This window comes from Hyla sarda, chromosome 12 (assembly GCF_029499605.1).
Source record: "Hyla sarda isolate aHylSar1 chromosome 12, aHylSar1.hap1, whole genome shotgun sequence".
Lineage (NCBI taxonomy): Eukaryota > Metazoa > Chordata > Amphibia > Anura > Hylidae > Hyla > Hyla sarda.
In genome coordinates, this window is record NC_079200.1 from 26,148,133 (window position 1) to 26,174,203 (window position 26,071).

At 44.2% G+C, this 26,071-nt stretch overlaps 1 protein-coding gene across 5 annotated transcripts in view; it reads left to right on the plus strand.

The window, feature by feature from the left end:
* The window catches only part of GRB7 (growth factor receptor bound protein 7), a 265,456-nt gene that overhangs the window by 141,682 nt on the left and 97,703 nt on the right, over positions 1–26,071 (plus strand). Inside the window, exon 1 of one of the 5 annotated variants that reach the window (XM_056549222.1) lies at positions 7,115–7,500. The exons of the other annotated variants lie outside the window; for them this stretch is intronic. The gene's annotated coding sequence lies outside the window, so the exon portion shown is untranslated. Of the gene's footprint in view, positions 1–7,114; positions 7,501–26,071 lie in introns of those variants that run through there. 5 annotated transcript variants of the gene reach the window in all.

A 26,071-nucleotide genomic window follows, 5' to 3' on the forward strand; every position in this document is an offset into this window, starting at 1 on the left:
AAGTAAATACTGTGGGCAGGTGTGGCACAGTTTTTTTTTTTTTTGGGAGGCCAAAATTTTGGACACAACCATTTTTGTTACATAGGGGGAGATTTATCAAAACCCGTCCAGAGGAAAAGTTGCCCATAGCAACCAATCAGACCGCTTCTTTCATTTTTAGGAAGGCCTCTGCAAAATTAAACAAGCAATCTGATTGGTTGCTATGGGCAACTTTTTCTCTGGGCAGGTTTTGATAAATCTCCCCCATAGATCGGACCGGAATGTTTCCCTCACGTTGGCCCTGATATACTAAGAGTGTTGTGTAGTTTTCTTTGTGGGTAATTAAAACCTACAATGAAAACTACACAACACTCTTAGCAAATCAGGGCCAATGTGAGGGAAACATTCCGGAATTCCGGTCCGATCTATGTCATTGTAGAATCAAAACAGGGTGACCGTAGGTTGAGGAGTTAGTCCGGCGCAGAGACGAACCATCAGGGAGCCAGATAAAATCAATGGATTTATTAGATGCAACGCGTTTCGCTGCGCAGCGAAACGCGTTGCATCTAATAAATCCATTGATTTTATCTGGCTCCCTGATGGTTCCTCTCTGCGCCGGACTAACTCCTGAACCTACGGTCACCCTGTTTTGATTCTACTTCTACCTAGGAGGGCTGCAGTGGACCTATACTTATATGTATTCTACTCTTTACCTTGTGTGGGCGCACAACCAACTTAGGTAAGCGGCTTGGGAATTACCGTCCCCCCCACCCCCACTAACAAGATCTGCTGATCCCGCACATGAGGCGCCTTCCTTCCTCTCTCTAGATCTATGTAATTGTAACAAAGTTGGTTGTGTCCAAAATTTTGGCCCAAAAAGACAGCGCCACACCTGCCCACAGGTTGTATATGCTCTTCCAGCTCAGCCGCTTCACTTTATTGGAACCCTGCTGCAATACCAGACACAACCCATGGACAAGCATGGTGTAATTTGTACAAAAAAAAAGCGGCCATGTTTTTTTCTTATCCTTTGACGTTCCTGTGCCGGCTATCATTCATGACCCACACGTCCGTCCTGTTTTTCGCTCTTACCTATGTTGGGAGCGGCAGGTGAATTTGTCATTCTGCGGTGGTTATTATGATGTCTCAATGAGATGAATCACTGGTGCTGTCCATCACTATTATTATCATGATTTTTTTATTATTGTAGATTTGTGTCATCTCATTCTCCCTTTAAAGGGGTACTCCCGTGGAAAGTTTTTTTTTTTTTTTTTAAATCAACTGGTGCCAAAAAGTTACAGATTTGTAAATCATTTCTATTAAAAAATCTTAATCCTTCCAGTACTTTTTAGGGGCTGTATACTAAAGAGAAATCCAAAAAAGAAATGCATTTCCTCTGATGTCACGACCACAGTGCTCTCTGCTGACCTCTGCTGTCCATTTTAGGAACTGTCCAGAGCAGGGAAAATCCCCATAGCAAACATATGCTGCTCTGGACAGTTCCTAAAATGGACAGAGATGTCAGCAGAGAGCACTGTGGTCGTGACAGCCGTCACACCCCCTCCCATAGACTTGCATTGAGGGGGCGGGGCGTGACGTCACAAGCTCCCGGCGCCGGCTCCAGCGCTCGGAACAGTTTGTTCCAAACGCTGAGCAGCGGAGTACCCCTTTAAGTGATTTGAACAGAAATGAAAAAACACAACTAATTTTTTTCCCCAAAAGCAACACCACACCTGACCTTTTATTTTATTCACTTAATTGTAATTAAGCTGCAATACCACACACAGCCTGAGCACAGGTGTGGCGTTGGTTTTGGAAAAAATCTGCTCTGTTTTCCTAATCTTGGATAAGCAATTTAACAGGACAGTGGACCACAAGGTCTTCAAGCCCATTCACTGCCATGTTTGTTATGCATATAGAGGGCTGTATCAAGATGGTACAATAGACTAACCGTGCCTATATTGAAATGATATCCATAAGCTATAAGTGGCCTTTCATCACGTTTTCCTCCATACTGTTTTCAATCCGTTTTTCTAAAGAAAACCGTAGGGCAAAAAAACGGATGGAACAGTATGGGAAAAAGTAAACCGTATGCGTTTTTAAACTGTATACTGTTTTTAAAAGTGCATACAGTTCTGTCCGTTTTGATTTAAAAAAAAAAACATGTTTTTGATAATTTTGTCCATTTTTAATGAGAGGGGTCCTGGGTGGGGACTTTAGGATGCAAATGCGCATGTGCAAAGTAAAAACCGTATACGGTTTCTCGTATGGAACCGTATACATGTGCGTTTCCCATTGACGTCCATGTTAAAAAAAAAAAAAAAAAAAAAAAAAAAAATGCGGTTGCAGTACGGTTTTTAAACCGGAGACAAAAACGTGGTCAACCACCATTTTGACTCCCGTTTAAAAGCCGTACTGCAACCACATACGTTTTTTTAAACATGGAAGTCAATGGAAAACGCACATGTATACAGTTCCATATGGGAAACCGTATACGGTTTTTACTTTGCACATGCGCATTTGCATTCTAAAATCCACACCCAAGACCCCTCCCATTAAAAATGGACAAAATTATCAACAAATGTATGTTTTTTTTTATTTTTTTTATAAAAACGGACGGAACTGTATGCACTTTTAAAAACAGTATACAGTTTAAAAACGCATATGGTTTACTTTTTCCCATACTGTTCCATCCGTTTTTTTGCCATATGGTTTTCTTTAGAAAAACGGATTGAAAACAAGATGGCAAAAACGTGGTGTGAACCCAGCCTTATAAGTAGAGTTTGTCTGGTCAGGTGACGGTCTATATTGACACATGTCGGTGGCAGTACAGTAATATTCAACATGACATATGAGAAAATGCAGATAACATTGACCAGACAACTATGGCTCCCCCCGGAGGAATACAGTATATAACAACCAGCTCCAACTATGGAAATTATGGATTGTCAGAGTTATAGGCCTCTGTTCACTTACCAGATTTGCGATCTGAGATGTGGAGAGTATCATACCCCATATGAAATCAGTGGCCCAGCATCGGTGCCTTATTACAATGGAGTAGAACTAGGACCTTGTATGGAGTCAGAACATAGTTGCGTGCATGAGGCTTACCTGCAATCTAGGTTAGAGGTTTTAGAGCACTGAGTAGTTTCAATGGCCTTTTAGATATTGCAGACAATCTTGTTTAAGGCACGTAAACGTGTGCTAAAAAAAAAAAATTGCAACAGATACGTAAATGCAGTGTTTCCCAACCGGTGTGCCTCCAGCTGTTGCAAAACTACAACTCCCAGCATGCCTGGACAGCCAAGGGCTTCTTTAATGCAGTGTTTCCTAACCGTCGTGCCTCCAGCTGTTGCAAAACTACAACTCCCAGTTGTCTTTTTGCAACAATAAATACATGCAACAGAGCTAAATTGGTATTTATGCGAAAAAAGGAAATTAAATGAACAAATGCGGCAGAGGCATTAATGCGACAAAAATATTTAAATAAATTAATGCAGAGGCGTTAAATAGGTACTCCGGGAGAACGAAAATGTTTTCAAATCAACTGGTGCCAGAAAGTTTAACAGATTTGTAAAATACTTCTATATAAAAATGTTAATCCTTCCAGTACTTATCAGCTACTGCATGCTCCAGAGGAAGTTGTGTGATTCTTTCCAGTCTGACTACAGTACTCTCTGCTGCCACCTCTGTCCATGTCAGGAACTGCTCAGAGTAGAATTAAATCCCCATAGAAAAGCTCTTCTGCTACGGACATTTCCTGACATGGACAGAGGGGTCAGCAGAGAGCACTGTGGTCAGACAGAAAAGAACTAAACAACTTCCTCTGGAGCATACAGCAGCTGATAAGTACTGGAAGGATTAAGATCTTCACACTGCTCAAAAAAATAAAGGGAATGCTTAAACAACACAATGTAACTCCAAGTCAATGACACTTCTGTGAAATCACACTGTCCACTCAGGAAGCAACACTGATTGACAATCAATTTCACATGCTGTTGTGCAAATGGAACAGACAACAGGTGGAAATTATAGGCAATTAGCAATACACCCCCAATAAAGGAGTGATTCTGCAAGTGGGGACCACAGACCACTTCTCAGTTCCTATGCTTCCTGGCTGATGTTTTGGTCACTTTTGAATGCTGGCGGTGCTTTCACTCTAGTGGTAGCATGAGACAGAGTCTACAACCCACACAAGTGGCTCAGGTAGTGCAGCTCATCCAGGATGGCACATCAATGCGAGCTGTGGCATGAAGGTTTGCTGTGTCTGTCGGCGTAGTGTCCAGAGTATGGAGGTGCTACCAGGAGACAGGCCAGTACATCAGGAGACATGGAGGAGGGCAACCCAGCAGCAGGACCGCTACCTCCGCCTGAGCCCCTCAAAATGACCTCCAGCAGGCCATAATTGTGCATGTGTCCACTCAAACGGTCAGAAGCAGACTCCATGAGGGTGGTATGAGGGCCCGACGTCCACAGGTGGGGGTTGTGCTTAACAGCCCAACGCCGTGCAGGACGTTTGGCATTTGCCAGAGAACACCATGATTGGCAAATTCGCCACTGGTACCCTGTGCTCTTCACAGATGAAAGCAGGTTCACACTGAGCATATGTGACAGACATGACAGAATCTGGAGACGCTGTGGAGAACGTTCTGCTGCCTGCAACATCCTCCAGCATGACCGTTTTGGCGGTGGGTCAGTAATGATGTGGGGTGGCATTTCTTTGGGAGGCCACACAGCTCTCCATGTGCTTGCCAGAGGTAGCCTGACTGCCATTAGGTACCGAGATGAGATCCTAAGACCCCTTGTGAGACCATATGCTGGTGCGGTTGGCCCTGGGTTCCACCTAATGCAAGACAGTGCTAGACCTCATGTGGCTGGAGTGTGTCAGCAGTTGCTGCAGGTGGAAGGCATTGATGCTATGGACTGGCCGCCCGTTCCCCAGACCTGAATCCGATTGAGCACATCTGGGACATCATGTCTCGCTCCATCCACCAACTGTCCAGGAGTTGGCGGATGCTTTAGTCCAGGTCTGGGAGGACATCCCTTAGGAGACCATCCCCCACCTCATCAGGATCATGCCCAGGCATTGTAGGGAGGTCATACGGACACGTGGAGGCCACACACACTACTGAGCCTCATTGTGACTTGTATTAAGGACATTACATAAAGTTGGATCAGCCTGTAGTGGGGTTTTCCACTGTGATTTTGAGTGTGACTCCATATCCAGACCTCCATGGGTTGATACATTTGATTTCCTTTGATAATTTTTGTGTGATTTTGTTGTCAGCACATAGAAATGCAGAAGAGATGTTAAAGGGGTACTCTGGTGGAAAACCTTTTTTTAAAATGAACTGGTGCCAGAAAGGTAAAGAGATTTGTAAATTACTTCTTTTAAAAAATCTTAATCCTTCCAGTACTTATTAGCAGCTGTATGCTACAGAGGAAATTCTTTACTTTTTGAATACATTTTTTGTCTTGTCCACAGTGCTCTCTGCTGACACCTCTGCTCGTGTCAGGAACTGTCCAGAGTAGCATAGGTTTGCTATGGGGATTTTCTCCTGCTCCTGCTGATACCGGCATCAGGTGTCAGCATAGAGCACTGTGGACAAGACAGAAAAGAAATTAAAAAAAATAAAGATTTTTTTCTGTAGCAAACCGCTGCTAAAAAGTACTGAAAGGATTAAGATTTTTTAATAGAAGTAATTTGCAAATCTGTTTAACTTTCTGGCACCAGTTCATTTAAAAAAAAAAAAAGTTTTCCAACGGAGTACCCCTTTAAGGCAACAATAAAAATAAAGAAATGCAGATGAAGCAAACCTGTACGGGTGAAAACACACGATCAGGTTGCGTTACTCTCGGTAACTACATTGCGTCGGCTCCCTATACTAAGCAATGGAAGAATATCATTGCAGCGTACGCAACTAGAGATGAGCGAACTTACAGTAAATTCGATTCGTCACGAACTTCTCGGCTCGGCAGTTGATGACTTTTCCTGCATAAATTAGTTCAGCTTTCCGGTGCTCCGGTGGGCTGGAAAAGGTGGATACAGTCCTAGGATACGCTTTCCTAGGAATGTATCCACCTTTTCCAGCCCACCGGAGCACCTGAAGGCTGAACTAATTTACGCAGGAAAAGTCATCAACTGCCGAGCTGAAAAGTTTGTGACGAATCGAATTTACTGTTAGTTCGCTCATCTCTATACGCAACTGCAACACCACCTGATCTTTCACTCTGCGACGAAGCAGAGCTGCAATTCATTGTGTTGCGACAGATTTAGCTCTGCACATTCTTTGGGGTTTACATATGACGGACAACATCTTGCTGGATAAGTCACTCTAGTCCATATAGGATATGCTAAACATCCCGTTTGGTATTTTTAAGAGCCTGTGCCCTCCCTCACCCGCCCATCGCTTAAAGGGGTTCTCCGGTGAAAACCTTTTTTCTTTTAAATCAACTGGTGCCAGAAAGTTAAACATATTTGTAAATTACTTCTATTAAAAAAAATCTTAATCCTTCCAGTACTTATTAGCTGCTGAATGCTACAGAGGAAATTCCTTTCTTTTTGGAACACTGATGACATCACAAGCACAGTGCTCTCTGCTGACATCTCTGTCCATTTTAGCAACCATGCATAGCAGATGTACGCTAAGGGCAGCATGGTGGCTCAGTGCTTAGCACTGCTGCCTCACAGTGCTGGGGACTTGGGTTCAAATCCCACTAAGGACAACAATAAATAAAGAGTTATTATTATTTTTATAATGACATCAGCAAAGAGCACTGTGCTCGTGATGTCATCAGAGAGCATTCCAAAAAGAAAAGAATTTCCTCTGTAGTATTCAGCAGCTAATAAATACAGGAAGGATTAAGATTTTTTAATAGAAGTAATTTACAAATCTGTTTAACTTTCTGGCATCAGTTGATTTAAAAGAAAAAAGGTTTTCACCGGAGTACCCCTTTAAGAAAACGTGCAGCTCAGCTATGATTCCCTCCCAAGCATCAGACAGGAGGAGGAGAGGCTTATACATGGGCACTGGAACCAGTCCAAGAGTTCACAGAGCTGCTAAGCAGGGAATGCACAGTACGTAGACATAAGACATCCGCCTCCCTAATACATGCATTTCTGCACTGCACATTACTCCTACCGGAGAGTTTACACCATTATCGCAGGCACAGCAGCACAGATAGCGCTTAAGTACATAGCAACGTGCACGCCCAGACACCAGGCTGAGACAGCACACCTACTGTCCATTACTAAGCCTGACAGACGTACGGTTTACACTTAGGCACCTGGTGGGGCTACTCAATACGATGCCTCTGATTCATATTTCAGGAGGGCGGGAAAAGTGTCTCCAGGTGATGTCACCTGGGAGGAGTGACCATGTAAATCAAGACAGGTAGATAAAGAGAGGAGGATAAACAGGAATTGCCAGTTCTCCGCTCCGTGAAGAGCCCCCCCCCCTCCCCCCTTTTTTCCTCTCTGCGCCCCCCCCCTCTGGATCTCTATACTGGACATTAGTACAGGTAGGAACTTGTCACTTATTTTGTTGATAAGACCCCTGTGATACGGTAGCAAGGGGTCTAGGCGTGACTCTCCGTGTGATGTGTACGTCCGAGCGTAACTGTGTGCGTTATCTGCTCCACAAGCAGGACTGGATGCTCTAGTGCCGCAGGTTGACGACTTGTAGCTGCCGGGGGGGGACGACTATATACAGGTACCGGCAACTACTTCCAATGAAGGTTTTAAGTGAGTTTAGAGTGATATGTGACGTATTGTGTGGGTTAATGGCTGGATGTACGGTCCTTAAAGGTCACATACAGTGTGTGATGTACAGTAAGCGATGGCGTACGTCGTCTATATACCTGTCATGTGTGTAAAGGGAAATGTATTAATGTATTGCGAATTGTATAGGGTAGAGTCGTATATTTTGGAGGGGATGGCGCAGTTATTGGGTCGGTGTTTTCAGGTGCTGGCTTGGGTTGTGTGTGTGTGGGGGGGGGGGGGGGGATACTGTGCTCTTTCGGCATCTTTTGTTTAGCCTCGGGGGTATACTGTGTTACTATTTTAATCCCAGGTGCTTTCTTACTTTGCCTCTTTGCTCTGATTCTCTTAATCTCCTGAGGTTAATTCCGCCTGCCTTCTCGCTATGTTCTCCTGCACGTAAGGCTGATCCTATAGCTCAGTGTTTCCCAACCAGTGAGCCTCCAGCTGTTGCAAAACTACAACTCCCAGCATGCCCGGACAGCCTTCGGCTGTCCGGGCATGCTGGGAGTTGTAGTTTTGCAACAAGCTGGCGGCAGATTGCTTGTTAGGAAAATGCGGCTATAAGGTTCCTGGACTTTAGTTATAATGTCTGCATTGGAGCCCTGATACATTATGGAATGTGCAGGCACTTAAAAGAGAATTTTGCAGCATTTTACAAGCATATACTGCAATCGAATGTGCACATTCCCGGAGCAGACTCCACATACTTGACATTGCTTGGAGAGACGCAATCCCCCTCTAGGTTTACGAGCTGTGGGGGTTCTGCAGCCTAGTGTTGTGGGTAATACGTGAGCGAATGTATGGGTTCTCCCCTATCCCCCTCCCCTTTTTTTATTTTTTATTTTTGTGTGTGTATATGTATGTATGTATATATAATATATATATATATATATATATATAACATTTTTGACTGTTGCTTATTATACTTTTTATATATATATATATATATATATTTTTTTTTTTTTTAGACTGTTGCTCATTATACATAATTTTATATATATATATATATATATATATATATATATATATATATATATATTTTTTTTTTTTTTAGACTAATGCTTATTATACATTACCAGCCAACAAAAAATCACCAGTTACAGAGAGATAAAAAATGGAGACAAATTTAATTGATATCATAACATATAAAATATAAAAATAAATAGATAACCTATAAAAACAGATAAAATCATTGAAGAGAAATAGGGCACAAGACTGCTGGTGGTAACAGCCTGGATAACATGGGCAGATACAGGATATAATGTCACACAAAATGTAATGTTGGCTATAGTATAAGATAGCCATGTCACTAGTATCAATATGAATAACTAAATAAAGATATTGGATAAATGATCACTAGATACAGAGACACATAGTATAGATTAGTATAGTGGACATACAAACTTTAAACATAAGTAGATAGACTTAGATAGCATAATAGAAGCGTATAAGTGTGGATATATATTGTATGAATACCTGCCAAACGAAATCCCCTGCATACCCCAGCATATGTTTCGCACTAAGGCTTCATCAGGGGGCTTGATGAAGCCTTAGGGTATGTTCACACTGAGGAATTGGAGAGGAATTTACTCGAATAATTCTGCTCACTTCTCCAGTTCATTCAGCATTGCCAAACCCCAATTGATTTGAATTGAATTCGGCTCCTTAGTTCACACTGAATAATTTCTGCGAGCGCAATTCTGACGCGGAATCCCGTTCCGCATGAAGAATGAACATGTTCTTTCTTCATGCGGAATCAGTGTCTAAGTTCCCAGAAAAAAAGAAAATTCTAATTTGTGGTTGTAGTCCAGCAAAAAAAAAAAAAAAAAATTAAAATAAGACTCCTCCTATAATCTACACGGAAAATCCGTGCAAATTCCATTCGGGTTCCGCAGCGGAATTTTTAAGCAAGAATTCCTCTCCATTTCCTCAGTGTGAACATAACCTTAGTATGACACTTACGTGGGGGTACGCAGGTTGATTTCTTTATAACTGGGTTTTTTTTTGTTGGCTTATATCATTTGTGTGGCCCAGGTTACAACTGTTCATTGGCGTTCCTTTTGGGATATAATTATAAGTTACCCCTAAAGTGACCTATATCTTACTCTAATAGTTGGATCAGTCAAATCTAAGGAACATAGGGGGACATGTATCATTATTTGTGTTCGGTAGAAGCAGTTTACTCCTTTTTGCCGAATTCTAAATTGTGCGCAGATGCGCTGAATTTATCAATCAAGCGCAATGAGTTTCATAAATTGTGGGCAAATGTAGTAATCTCCTCATACCTCCACTCTTTGAAAAATGAAATGAAATAAATAATTTAGAGCCATTGATGATGGCTTATATTTGCGTTAAAAATATGGTCATTGCGCAAGATTTCTGCGGGTAAATGAAATGTACGAAGTTAATACATTCGTTCCTACTGAATATGTCACTCCAAGGTAGGGATCGACCGATTTTATCGGCCGATATTCACGATTTTGGGCGTTATCTGTAACTGCAATTACCTTGACGATAATCCGATAATGCACCGCCCCCACCGCTCTGCCCCCCCACCGTACTGCCCCGGCCCCATTGCCTCCCCCATCCCCGGTTTTATAATTACCTGTTCCTGGGGGCCGGAATCCATGCTACGTCTGGCTCCTGCTGCGTCCTGCATTACGCTGTGCGCAATGACAAGTGACGTGACGTGACACGATGTCACCGTCAGTGCGCACAGTGACAGCTCAGGAGGACGCCACCGGAGCCAGATGTAGAGTGGACCTCGGAAACAGGTCATTATAAAACTGGGGATGGGGGAGGCAATGGGGCCGGGGCAGTGCGGTGGGGGTGTGACGCGGTGTGGTGGGGGGCACGGCGCAGCGGCGGTATCGGTGATAGGACTCAGGAGGACCCCCGGACAGGCAGGGGGAGAGAAGCGGGTGGCGGCGGTGGCCTATGGCACCGCAAAACCCGCTGCAGTTCATTGATTTAAAGCGCCCGCTTTAAATCAATGAACTGCAGCGGTGTTGCGGGGGGGGGGGGGGGGGGAATAAATAGCCAATAATTTATACCGGCATATCGGTATAAGTTATCGGCTATCGGCCCTAACCTCCACAGATTATCGGTATCGGCCCTAAAAAAAATCGATATCGGTCGATCCCTGCTCCAAGGTACACCGAAACCTAAACATTTGGAGGAAATGCTCCACTAGAATGTACACAAAAAAAGAGCTTGCGCAAAATTTTGCGCAAAAATTTAATCACAAAATAGGGGTAAAATCTTTGATACATGTCCCCCATAGTGCTTAACACTCGTCAATTTGTAGACAACTTACATTGTATTTTTAAGGTCTATAGTAGTAATATTTTTATTGTAACTTGGTCTACAGTGGAATAGGGGGTCCTTTTACACTGCCTTGTGGTCTGGGGAATGAAGCGATCAAGTGTAAATTTAGGTTGCGTATGGTACCCTAGGGAATAGCTCGACACCACCAAAACTGTTCCAGCACTGCTATGCTTTTAGACCTGGCCATAGATATATGGTGACAAACCAACTTTGTCTCGACACCCTGACCACCTATGACATCTTTGTACATAGCCACCTATGTGTTAAAAGCTGGCTGGAGATGGCCAAATACAAGGGTGTAGTTACCATTGGCACTACCCGTGTTCTGTGCTGCTTTAGGCATGGGCAGGGATTGCTTACACAGTAAACGAAACCCTTATGAGATATGTTTATATTTTTATTAATTTTCCTTCCTGTCACAAGTATTATCTCTTAGATTCTTATCAGGCAGGCAAGATATGGCACCAAGACTTGTCCGCGATCACGATTGTTCTCATACTGTAATATTTGTCTTTCTGAGATTAGGGAAAAAAAATCTTAGTTTTTCCCCCCCCCCCCCAGAAACACTGCCACCCTTGGCCATGGGTTGTGTCTCGTATTGCAGCTCAGCCCGATTCCTTTTATTCATCTGTAGCCTACTAGTCACCTTACCGTAGCAAAGTGTCCTAAAAAGCAACTCTGTTAGATCAGGGCTGGGCGGTATACTGGTTCATACCGAATACCGAAATTTTGTGCTGCACGATATGAATTTCAACCAATGCCGCAATACCGGTTTGGCCCCTCCCCCATCGAGAATAAATGAATTGTCAGCCCACTGCTGCACTGTCCCCATATGTGACCCGGGAGCGCTGTTCTGCCCCCCCCCCCCCCCCCCAATTAATTATTAGCCCAGCGCTGTCCCCTTCGGGGTAAATACTTGCATATGTCATCCGCATGCGCTGCTTTCCTCGTCCTCCCGTTTGTTGTGGCCACTGGTGCTGACACTCTATACCAGTGGTCTTCAACCTCCAGATCTGAAGATCCGCAGGTTGAAGACCACTGCTCTATACTGTATCCCTATGCCCAGGCTGCAAAAGGTAAACAAAATTAACTTTAACTCGCCTTCCCCGTCGGTCCGGACCAGCTTCCTAGGGAATGGAACGTCGGAAAGCCGACAGCCTATCACTAACCGAAGCAATGTTCCGCCTCGGCCGGTGATAGGTTGAGCGCACGGTCATGTAAGAAGCCGGCTTCTTACATCACAGTGGCGAAACATCGTTGCGGCCGGTCATAGGCTGATGGCTGTCCGACGTTCACGTCCCCTGGAAGAGCGTAAGGCCGACGTAGGAACATGCGTTAAAGTTTATTTTTGTTTACCTTTTGCAGCCCGAGCATAGGGATACCGCACAGTATAGAGTGTCAGTGCCGGCGGCCGCAACAAAGGGCAGCGCTTGCGGGTGACGTTAGTATTTACCTCGATGGGGACAGCACAGCGATGGGGACAGCACAGCGCTGGGCTAATAATTAAAAAATTATACCGTTATATACCGTGGAACCGCCATAAGTTACAAAAATACTGCGATACACATATTTGTCCCAGCCCTATGTTAGATTTCTATGAGCGTCTATATACTGGACAAACAATATGTGCCCTCTACCACTTAATACTCAATGTATGGCTACTAATTATGTTGTGGATGTAGCAGAGCTGTATCTGTCACTTAAGTTGGTGCATTGTGATATTACAATATGATAGACAGCACAACACATCTCCAAAGGATAGGGGATAAGATGTCTGATCGCGGAGGTCCCGCCACTGGGGACCCCCGCGGTCTCGACTGCGGCACCCCAGACATCCGGTGCACGGAGCGAACTCAGCTCTTTGCCGGATGACTGGCAATGCGGGGTGAAGGCTTGTGACGTCACGGCCATGCCCCCTCAATGAAAGTCTACGGGAGGGGGTGTGAAGGCCGTTACTCCCCCTCTTGCATTGAGGGGGCGTGGCTGTGATGTCACGAGTAGGGCAAGGTCGCGATATCAAGAACCTCTGGCGCTTAACCTGACGCTCTAAACGAATGCCGGGTGTAGCATGGAGATCGCGGGGGTCCCCCGCGGCGGGACCCCTGCAATCAGAAATCGTGTCCCCTGCCCTTTGGATAGGGGATAAGATGTCTAGGGACGGAGTACCCCTTAAGGACATGGAACACTTAGGGCCCTATTACACCGGGCAATAATCGAACTGTATAGTAGACCCAGAAATCATCCGATAAATGTTTTTAGTTGGCTGATGGCAGGGTTTTCCTTCTTTAAAAATCCTCATTGGACCAATAATAGACATTTAAGGCCACACCAACGATCCAGCCCTGCCCACATGACTACCAAGCTGTCTAATAGGCTTTTTAATTGAGCACCAATCTAGTTGATCGGTGTTCACATCAGACAGTTGTTCTGCTATCTCATAGCCCCCTACATTATGTCTGGCACCTATAGTCCTACAATGACAAAATGTTATCTTATATGATCATCTGTGCATGCAATACAGAGTTTGCTAATGTTAATGGCACACCCAGCTGGCACACCTCATGGGTACCCTCAGTCATCACAAATTACACAATAATAAGCTCCTTTGCTGCTATGGTTATAGGTGACACATCAGCTTACCATGGAGGTGTGAGGCTCCTGGCTGTCTTCCCTCTACAAGCTGTTGGTATTTGAATGTGTCCTACAGTGGTGGGGCTGTACCCCCAGGCCATGGTGCTGGTCTGCAGCAGTGTTACACGTTCAGTCCATTATCTTTTAGCTTGTTGAGACTGAATGCAGTGGCTGCAGGCCATGACACTTGGGAGTAGGGACAGTTCTAAAGGGTGGTAGCTTGCCAACCATTTTCTAGGGGCTTCTGGGAAATGGACATCTCAGAGAAAAAAACAGAGAGGAGGACTATTAACCCAGTAGTCTGCAGAGTGCGCATGTATGCTGAGCATTATGCCCACAATATAGAGAACTGGACAGCTCCATTATCACAGCTGCACAGTGCTCTGTCTCATGCTCTGCACTGATCTACATACAGTGGGGGGGGGGGGGGGGGGGGAGTATTGTCAGCCACCATTTGTGCAAGTTTTCCCACTTAAAAAAATGAGAGAGGCCTGTAGTTTTCATCATAGGTATACCTCAACTATGAGAGAGTCTTATAACAGTAGAGTAAGAAATAAGTCGGCGACTCACCGGAGCTGGTTTTCAAGCAGTTTCTTCTTTATTAGTACTCACATGCATGGGGAGAGAAAAGACGTACAGGGGGTACAGCTGTCTGGCTAACAGACAGCTGTACCCCCTGTACGTCTTTTCTCTCCCCATGCATGTGAGTACTAATAAAGAAGAAACTGCTTGAAAACCAGCTCCGGTGAGTCGCCGACTTATTTCTTACTCTACTGTTATAAGACTGCTGTACCACGTCCAGTCAGAGCACCACCAAAGCTTCATTGAAGCAGCCAAGCCAGCTACCCTATGCCCACGAGTCCTAGTATTACAGACTGAGTAGTGCCGATCTATCTGTCTACTTTATTTGCGGTGTCAACTATGAGAGACATAATGAGAAAAAAAAATCCATAAAATCCCATTGTGTGATTTTTAAAGAATTTATTTGCAAATTATGGTGGAAAATTTGTATTTGGTCACCTACAAACAAGCAAGATTTCTGGCTCTCACAGACCTGTAACTTCTTCTGTAAGAGTCTCCTCTGTCCTCCACTCATTACCTGTATTAATGGCCCCTGTTTGAACTTATCATTATAAAAGACACCTGTCTACAACCTCAAACAGTCACACTCCAAACTTCACTATGGCCAAGACCAAAGAGCTGTCGAAGGACACCAGAAACAAAATTGTAGACCTGCACCAGACTGGGAAGACTGAATCTGCAATAGGCAAGCAGTTTGGTGTGAAGATATCAACTGTGGGAGCAATGATTAGAAAATGGAAGACATACAAGACCACTGATAAATTCCCTGGATCTGGGGGTCCATGCCAGATCTCATCCCGTGGTATCAAAAAGATCTCAAGAACGGTGAGCAAAAATCCCATAAACACATGGGGGACCTAGTGAATGACCTGCAGAGAGCTGGGGCCAAAGTAACAAAGGCTACCATCAGTAACACACTACACCGCCTGGGACTCAAATCATGCAGTGGCAGACATGTCCCCCTGCTTAAGCCAGTACATGTCCAGCCAGTCTGAAGTTTGCTAGAGAGCATTTGGATGATCCAGAAGAGTATTGGGAGAATGTCATATGGTCAGATGAAACCAAAGTAGAACTTTTTGGTAAAAACCCAACTGGTCGTGTTTGGAGGAGAAAGAATGCTGAGTTGCATCCAAAGAACACCATACCTACTGTGAAGCATGGGGGTGGAAACATCATGCTTTGGTGCTGTTTTTTTTGCAAAGGGACCAAGATGACTGATCCGTGTAAAGAAAAGAATGAATGGGGCCATGTATCGTAAGAATTTGAGTGAAAACCTCCTTCCATCAGCAAGGGCATTGAAGATGAAACGTGGCTGGGTCTTTCAGCATGACAATGATCCCAAACAAATCGCCCAGGCAATGAAGGACTGGCTTCATAAGAAGCATTTCAAGGTCCTGGAGTGGCATAGCCAGTCTCCAGATCTCAACCACTTAGAAAACCTTTGGAGGGAGTTGAAAGTCTGTGTTGCCCAGCGGCAGCCCTAAAACATCACTGCTCTAGAGGAGATCTGCATGGAGGAATGAGCCAAAATACCAGCAACAGTGTGTGAAAACCTTGTGAAGACTTACAAAAAACGTTTGACCTCTGTCATTGCCAACAAAGGGTATATAACAAAGAATTGAGATGAACTTTTGTTATTGACCAAATTCTTATTTTCCACCATCATTTGCTAATACATTCTTTAAAAATCAGACAATGGGATTTTATGGATTTTTTTTTTTTCTCATTCTGTCTTTTTAAGTGGGAGAACTTGCACAATTGGTGGCTGACTAAATACTTTTTTCCCCACTGTAGCAGTATCATGTTTAAAATAGTATGACATTGTGTTAAGGAATATTTGTTCTCTGAATGCTAGTATTGTGTGGTCAATCACTGGCAGTGTATGGAGAGCACTACATAGTAGTAGTATTTAAATACTGTATGTATCATTCAGAAATTCTATGGCAGCATTCTTTTAGAAATGCAGCTTATACTATAGTGTACCTTCACTGTAATAGGTTTTTGACATCTCCTAGGAAAATTTCAAAAGTTTTGAGTGTTGAGACCCCAACCGATTACAAAAAAGGGGCTGAACACTTCTCTCCCTGCTTTCTGTCTATGGGACTGAGATGGTCCCATTTACTCGCATTGTGAGACTGTCTCAGTCACAGGTTTAGAGTCGGCAGAGATCGCACTTGGCATATACCGTATTTTTCGCCGTATAAGACGCACTTTTTCTTCCCCAAAACTGGGGGGGGGGGGGGAAAGTTGGTGCGTCTTATACGGTCAATACACACCAATCGGGTCGGTCCCTGCAGCCATCAATGGCTGGGACCCGCGGCTAATACAGGACATCACCGATCGCGGTGATGCCCTGTATTAACCCTTCAGACGCGGCGATCAAAGCTGACCGCCGCGTCTGAAGCGAAAGTGACACTAACCCGGCTGCTCAGTCGGGCTGTTCGGGACCGCCGCGGTGAAATCGCGGCATCCCAAATAGCTTACAGGTCACCGGGAGGGACCTTACCTGCCTCCTCGGTGTCTGCTCCGTGCCGGGATCCCCTGCATGGCGGCGCTCTCCTTCGACGTCATCACGTCGTCGCGCACGCCGTCCCGGCATCCAATAGGAGCGGCGTGCGTAGCAACGTTATGACGGCGACGTGATGATGGCGACGGAGAGCGTGGATCCCGGGAAGAAGACGTCCGGAGTGTTGGGGACACCCTGGGGACGGGCCACAGCGATGGAGCGACATCCAGGGCAGCGGAGACGAGCGGTGACGGGTCCGGAGCGGCGGGGACACGTGAGTATTACCTCCTATACCAGTGGTCTTCAACCTGTGGACCTCCAGATGTTGCAAAACTACAACTCCCAGCATGCCCGGACAGCCAACGGCTGTCCGGGCATGCTGGGAGTTGTAGTTTTGCAACATCTGGAGGTCCGCAGGTTGAAGATCACTGTTGGGTGCAGAATCTTTTTTTTTTCTAGATTTTGCACCTTTAAAATTGGGTGCGTCTTATATGCCGGTGCGTCCTATAGGGCGAAAAATACGGTACTTTTTCCAGGCTTTACCTATTGATATTTTACAACATTTCCAACAATTTTTGAAATAACAGTGCCCATTTAATTAGAGCTGTCAAACGTACCAAAAGCTTAAAGGGGTATTCCGGGCAAAAACATTTTATCCCCTATCCAAAGGGACCCCCCGAGATCTCCCTGCAGCACCCGCATTCTATGCGGGAGCTGCATCTCCAGTTTCGGAAACCTCCGGTTTTCCGGGACTGGGGACGTGACGTCACGCCACGCCCCCTCCATTCATATCTATGGGAGGGGGCGTGACAGCGAGACAAAAGTACTTGCTACCTTTTATTTAAACCCCATTCCATAGACTGTAAGGTCTCGTGAGCAGGGTCCTCCTCTTGTTTGAACAATTAGAGTGTATTTTTGTAATGTCTGATTTTGTCCTTATTTGTACCCCCAAATGTGCTGTGTAATTTGTTGTCGCTATATAAATAAATATTAAACTTATTATACTACAAGTCACACCATACTCTCTGAGATGTAATGATCTCTATGACGTATCTAACATATTTTGAAATTAAAGTATACTTGGCAAAAGTGGTACCCTTCTTTACCTGTGGCCCAGGAACCCATTTTTAATTAAAGGGATACTCCGGTGGAAAACTTTTTATTTTTTTTTTTAAATCAACTGGTGCCAGAAAGTTAAACAGATTTGTAAATGACTTTAAATGACTATTAAAAAAATCATAATCCTTCCAGTACTTATTAGCTGCTGAATACTACAGAGGAAATTATTTTCTTTTCGGAACACAGAGCTCTCTGCTGACATCATGACCACAGTGCTCTCTGCTGACACCTCTGCCCATCTTAAGAAATGTCCAGAGAAGGAGAAAATCCCCATAGCAAACATATGCAGCTCTGCACAGTTCCTAAAATGGACAGAGATGTCAGCAGAGAGCACTGTGCTCGTGATGTCAGCAGAGAGCTCTTTGTTCCGAAAAGAATTTCCTCTGTAGTATTCAGCAGCTAATAAGTACTGAAAGGATTAAGATTGTTTAATAGAAGTAATTTACAAATCTGTTTAACTTTCTGGCACCAGTTGATAAAAAAAAAAAAAAAAAAGTTTTCCACTGGAGTACCCCTTTAAACTGCCCCTTGTTGGCAGAGCTGATTGACTCTTTCCAATGGAGAATCTTTATTCTGCCTATAGATTCCATGCTAACTTTCCTTACTAGCAAATGGCTTAAATACCAGACCGCCATTTTATTAGCAAGAGTGGTAGGAAATTTTTTTCCCCCACAAGTCTATGATCTTAAAACAGCAGTCTGCAAAAATGTAGGCCGATGTACATTTCTCCTTTCTATATGTCTGGCAGGCACGCTATGGATGTTTTGCTGCATCACAGCCATGGTGCGATGACTTAACTGTATAACTGGTTTAGGGATTCTCTGTGTATACACATAAATGACTGTATATATTAGTAAGTCGGCTATGATTCAGAAGGTCATTCAGGAAACATGTATCTTATTGAAACTAGTTGTTACAGAAGCAGTTAAAGAAGTTGTACGGGGTTAGAAAAACATGGCTGCTTTCTTTTGGAAACACCCAACCTGTAGACAGTTATGGAAGAAGGCAGTCATGTTGTTTTAACCCTGCACAACTTCTTCAATTGTTTTCCCAAGTAAAAGAGTCCCAGTCCCAAAGTCTCTTTGTAAAAGAGTCCCAGTCCTAAGTTCTCAGTCTCACAATCTTGAGGCAAAACTGGAACTGGGTCAAAACTTAAAGAGTACCTATCATTTAGAAATACTTTTGACATGTCCAGGGCGGGGGTTTACATCCGATCGCCGGGCCTCCTCGTCATCTCCATAACGGGGCCCGACTTACCTGAGAAGTTCCATCCCTCCTTCCAAGACGAATTGGTCTCAGGAGTGGCAACCCGCCCAGCCAATCACCGGCCACAGCGATGTCCTACCTCAGCCGATGATTGGGTGAGTGAGCTGTCACTCACGAGACTAGTTCATTTCGGAAGGTGAGGGCTGAAGGTCTCAGGGAGACGAGTCGTGCCCCACTATGGAGATTGCAGAGGGTCACAGCAGTCGGACTCCCTGTGATCAGCCACTTATCCCCACAAGATAGGGGATACGTTTTTACAAACTGGATTCACCCTTTAAAGAGTACCTGTCACTAAATAAACTTTTCTAAACTAACTCGGGCTATGTTCCCTAACTACTCCTAACACCCCTCTCACCATTTAAAACCTGTGTATTATACCTTTCTTCTTGTTCACATAGTAAAATCTCTAAGCAGGAGAAAGTGGGTGCTTCCCAGCAGGCATCACATCACTGAAGCCTGTTGGGGGACCACTTCTGCCCTCACATCGTTGCAGCGCTGTGATAAATAGAAGACCTCAAGCTCTGTGCAGCAGCTTTGTCTGTGTATGTTTCAGTGAGGCTCTTTGCAGCTGTCAATCAAGCTCAGTGCAGAGAAACACTTCCTGAGTTTGGTCTCCTGCCATTACAAGCAGGAGACCAAAATCTGATATTTTGACCAGACAGAATGTGTTCTGGCCAAGAAGGGAGACCCCTGGTTGCCAGAAGTATACAGCAGAAAAACTATCATAAAACAGTTTTTTTTTTATTTTTTATGGAAGCCAGTGACAAAAGTTATTTATTTTGCATAAGGAATCAAATATTAAAAATTATGTTTAACTCCTTAAGGACCAAGATTTTTTCCATTTTTGCATTTTCGTTTTTTCCTCCTTGCCTTTAAAAAATCATATCTCTTTCAATTTTGCACCTAAAAATCCATATGCTGGCTTATTTTTTGCGCTACCAATTCTAATTTGTAATGACGTCAGTCATTTTGCCCAAAAAAAGGTAGGGATCCTCCAGCTGTCCTGTAAGCTGTTCGGGATGCCGCGATTTCGCAGCGGCTATTCCGAACAGCTCCCTGAGCTAACCGGCATGCTTTCACTTTCACTTTAGACGCGGCGTTCAACTTTGAACGCCGCGTCTAAAGGGTTAATAGCGCGCGGCACTGCGATCAATGCTGCGCACTATTAGCCACGGGTCCCGACCCGCTATGACGCTGGGCCACGCCGTGGCCCCACATTATAGATCGTGAGCGGACACATGACGTACCGGTACGTCATGTGTCCTTAAGGGGTTAATGACAGTGCACATTTAAGGCCCCCATTCACATCAGTCCTTGCAGGATGACCGGCTGAGAGATTAGACTTGAAGTAGGCCTCTCATCAGAGCACATAGCACACCTGAGCTAAGCTTTTGCTCATGAGCCACACTAGGGTGAACCTAGCACTGGACTAACCTTGCACCTCACTATACAGGGGAGACTTTAGAGAATTTTTACATTGGCAGGCAGGGTCACATGGGGTTCACTGCTCTCATTTAAGGGTACAGTACACATATAAAACATATAAACATAATAATAACAAAATTAATTGAAAAGAATATATTATCTGGCATTATAAGACACATATAATTAATCTAACTGTAGAACTCCTATGGGTCCAACTGCTTGTGCTGCCAAGCTGCCCGAGACAGTCCAAATCCACGGGACAGCTATTGATGCTGGGACACCACACATCCTTACAACCAGAGAGTGAGACAATGGTGAACTGTTTGGCTCAAAAAAGGATGGACTATATACTTCTGACTCCATGGTCCTACAAAGCGACAATTTTGTAAGTCAGGGAAATCCGTAATACAACAGACAGCCAAAAGTAATTTTACGGTATAAGAACTTTGCGAAACAACTCCTTACGTCTGATGTAACATTGGGGGAAGAATGATACTGGGGTTAACTGAAGCCACATCTGACTTTCTATATTTTGTGAGGACTAAAAAAATCATGCTCAAAGTCGGTCCCGGAATGGAACATATGGGGGGAGACTGTGGGAGAACCAGAGCATGGAATGGGACCAGGTATGTATCATCGGTGTCATCGGTGTTACCTGCACCACCTGTCTGTACCGACAAATTAGTGCAGGTGACACTGATGACAGATTTCCTTTATTGACCTCTGAATATAGATCCATTGGTTGATTAAACCATTTGTTATGGGTTGGTGGGGACTTTTGGTTCTACACCAGCTGGAAATAACAGGTCTCTTAGGGTCAGGCTTATGTTGCTTAATAAGAAAATGACGGAAATAGATAAACAGAGCCCGCCCCTTCCAATCTAGCAATGCTGGAGGTACAGGAGATGGGAGAAATCGAGGACAGGGTGTGTAGAGAATGCTGTCAGTGCATACTAAAGTGTGAAAATGAAAAAATACAGTCATTTGTTATTAATGAATCAAAGCTGCACTATGTAAATAATAAGAAATGCTAGCATGACGCAATATTTGGAATGGCAAGAAACCACAAGAAGGTTATTCTGTGTAGAAGCCATGGCTTAGTGTTGCTTTAAGAAACGTATTACTCAAGACTGGAAGGTCTTGGGTTACAGTGTGTAGTTTGGATATGGCTTTTATGGTACGTAAAGCGTACTTGCACTTTTTAATAACCTGCATGGTTTTGTTAGATTGACCCTTCAGAGTGGTGACAAGAACATTTTATTGCTCTCACTTGTGTTATTGAGCCCCCAAAAGCGCCCTCCATAATGCCATAACCGCTATTTCTCATTCCCTCCATTTTACAGGGCAGGACCAGAGCTGGGCTTTTTTACCAGTCGGGCACACACAAGGATTTTCTTTTCCTTACTCAACTGGCCAATCACAGTACAGAACCTTTCTACTATTCCATGTCATAGTTCTGGTGAAACTTGGTGATAAGGGGGAAGCCTTAAATGCTGCTCAGCATTTGGAACAAACTGTTCCGAACTCTGGAGCCAGCTCCGGGAGCTCGTGACGTCATAGCCCCGCCCCCTCGTGACGTCATAGCCCCGTCCCTTCAATGCAAGTCTACAGGAGGGGGCGTGACAACCCCTTTAATTTACAGCATGGACCTTCTGGAGGAGACAGGTTCACAGATTGTAGATTTGGTATGAAGGAAAAAGGAGGAGGAAAAAAAACAATGGGGCGCTCCCTTGAGTGGATGTATGAAGAGGTCGGTGGGGCCTCTGTTATGTGGTTGCGGCTATGCAACGATGAGGTTGTCACAGTCTGCTGCTCTCACCCCTATTTTCCGTGTTCCCGAGGGAGACTGACAACAGTGTGATGTAGAGGGTGCAAAAAGATCGGGGTTTTTGGAGAACGCTACTGTATCTCGACGGGAGTAGGAGTGAAGCAGAGATCGAGCCAGCACTTACGCAGGACTAACTTTTATTGGTAAAATAAGTCAATAGGTAAAACGGGACAACGCGTTTCGGCACACACTCGCACCTTCCTCAGGTCCACAAATATAATTTTGTGTAGTCCTGGCCAGGAGCTCCTGCGGGCGGGCTGATAGCCCGCCCGCAGGAGCTCCTGGCCAGGACTACACAAAATTATATTTGTGGACCTGAGGAAGGTGTGAGTGTGCGCCGAAACGCGTTGTCCTGTTTCATTTATTGACTTCTTTTACCAATAAAAGTTAGTCCTGCGTAAGTGCTGGCTCGATCTCTGTTTCATTCCTACTCCCGTCGAGATACAGTAGCGTTCTCCAAAAACCCCGATCTTTTTGCACCCTCTACATCAGATTGTGGATTTGCAGTCCAGACACCCTCCTTTTTCTCCTGCATATAGCACTAGCTTAGCGTCGCCCACACTTTTCTATGCTGCTAGATACAGTTCAGGCAGAGCACAGTAAGGAAGTGAGACACTTAGTGCCCAAGACGTTAGGGCTCCCTCTCTGGACAACCCTCTCGAGCCAATGAGAAAAGCTGTTTTGACCAACCTGTAGGTGGTGATCAAATGGTTGACTAAATCTGTTGTTACGGGTTGATTGGACTTAATGCACAGGTCTCTTATGGTCATGTTCACATAGTGTTGTGGGGTAGTACAAAGCAGCAATTGTGGTAGTGAGACAACAGTTAAAGCCCTAATGTCGTCTGATCTACACTTACATCAGCTTTCAGTTGGCAAGGCATTCTACTACGTGTAGTTCCACAGCTGCATGATGCAAGATATGTTGCCTAAGCATAGCCTAATAATTAACTCAAAGGCTGTAGGTTTATCCAAACTTGTTCATGAAGACCTATTCATTGGCCCTGGGTGTTAGAACGGAAGTCTGATAATTTATGCTAATCATAAACCTAGACATGATGCAAGACACGTATCTGTCGCATAAAACAATAGCAGCCTTTTGTCTGGGATATGCTTGAGTTAAAAGATATTGTAGATGAAGAATAGGCTTGGGGGTGGGGGGGGTAGTCTGACTTTTATGTGTATCCAGGTGGTTGGTCAGGGTCAGGCAAACTTGGGCAGATGCCAGGGGGGGAAGTGGCACAGTAATCCGAATAAATATCTAAAAGTGGAGGGTTTGGTGCCCATGTTGTCCACTATAATTCTTTTGCCCCAAAGATCCAAATACCTCTGGAGCCCCGCGGCTGATGTAATGCCAGGTATACAAATGCAAATCAGTCACCTCAGTGTTATGTTACTTTGTTTTCTTGGACTTCTAGTTGGGTTCTGCTCCAATCCAAGCATACATTATCTTTATTGTGTTCCCAAAAATAGCTGGAACAATGTCAGTGTCGTCTGCCAACATCTCTATGGGGTTAAGCTCGGAGCATACAGTAGTTACATATTAAAGGAAGCTAACAATGAAGGGAACTGTAGAATAGGCTGGTCGTGAAAGTGCAGCTATACATAGGTTACTGGGTTCATCGCTTTAAAATAAATATAGGGTGGTATGTAACTAATTATATATATATATATATATATATATATATATATACCTAATACACGGGTGCACACTGCTATGGCAGATAGAGTATACAAAAAAGAGGATTGCAGCAGCACACATTGGTCAAATAATGGAGGCTCTTAGAGCAATTTTTGATCAAAACGTGTCCCCCATCCACCACGGGGAGGTGGCCTCCCCATGGGGGATGGTGGGACACGTTTTGATCAAAATGTGCGCTAAGAGTCTCAATTTTTTGACCAATGTGTGCTGCTGCAATCCTCTTTTTTTTGTGTGTATATCATTTTTTTTTCCCAGTATGTACTGAATTGCGACAATTGTGACAGGATCTTCATTTCTCCCTCCATAAATTGTTAGGATGATTCTGAGTGTGCGAGAACAACACATAAGCATTCTCCACTCTTGTCCTACTCCTTTATGGCTTCTGCTCCTTCTTCTTCTTATTCTGTAAAAGAATAGGAGAAAGGGTAAATGAAAGGGAGTGCAACTGGCCATATGGAGGCCTTCCTACAAGAATAGTCAGGGGATAAAAAGGAATAGGGCATGTTGTACTTTAAAGCGTAATGGCAACTATGCTCCGTCGACAGGATATCTGGTTAAATTTACCGTCATAACTTCATAAGACTCCAGCGGAACAGGATACGGTTCCAGACTTCCTGCAGGGCGCTCAGAGGCGACTGGCGGCGGTTGCGCGCAGTGTGCGCTTCTTCCGGCCTCATATACGAGCCTTGCGGTGAGTGTGAGTTACCGTGGGTTACCGTGTTTTTCTATACTAGAATATTGCAGTGACTTGAATTTATTTCTGGTTCCCAGCACCGCCAGAGCCGCAGACCCAGGACCTTGGTCTCCTATAGTGACAGAGCTACATTGGCTGAGAAACCCTGATAGTTTTGGAGTAGTAGTGCCACTATACAGTCATGGCCGTAAATGTTGGCACCCCTGACATTTTTCTAGAAAATGAAGTATAATTCACAGAAAAGGATTGCAGTAACACATGTTTTGCTATACACATATTTATTTCCTTTTTGTGTATTGGAACTAAACAAAAAAAGGGAGGAAAAAAAGCAAATTGGACATAATGTCACCAAACTCCAAAAATGGGCTGGACAAAATTATTGGCACCCTTTCAAAATTGTGGAAAAATAAGATTGTTTTAAAGGATGCGATGCTCCTTTAAAGGGGTATTCCAGGAAAAAAACTTTTTTATATATATCAACTGGCTCCAGAAAGTGAAACATATTTGTAAATTACTCCTATTAAAAAATCTTAATCCTTTCAGTACTTATGAGGTTCTGAAGTTAAGGTTGTTCTTTTCTGTCTAAGTGCTCTCTGATGACACGTGTCTCGGGAACCGCCCAGTTTAGAAGAGGTTTGCTATGGGGATTTTCTTCTAAACTGGGCGGTTCCCGAGACACGTGTCATCAGAGAGCACTTAGACAGAAAAGAACAACCTTAACTTCAGAAGCTCATAAGTACTGAAAAAATTAAGATTTTTTTAATAAAAGTAATTTGCAAATCTGTTTAACTTTCTGGAGCCAGTTTCTGGACCCGTGGCTAATAGAGCGCGGCATTGATCGCGGTGCCGCGCGCTATTAACCCTTTAATACTTTGAACACCGCTTCTAAAGTGAAAGTGAAAGCATGCCAGTTAGCTCAGGGAGCTCTTCGGGATGCAGCGGTGATCCCGAACAGCTTACAAGACAGCTGGAGGGTCCCTACCTGCCTCCTCGCTGTCCGATCGCCGAATGACTGCTCAGTGCCTGAGATCCAGGCCTGAGCAGTCAAGCGGCAGAATCATCGATCACTGGTTTCTTATGAGAAACCAGTGATCAATGTAAAAGATCAGTGTGTGCAGTGTTATAGGTCCCTATGGGACCTATAACACTGCAAAATAAAAAGTGGAAAAAAAAAAGTGAATAAAGATCATTTAACACCTCCCCTATTAAAAGTTTGAATCACCCCCCTTTTCCCATAAAAAAAAAACACAG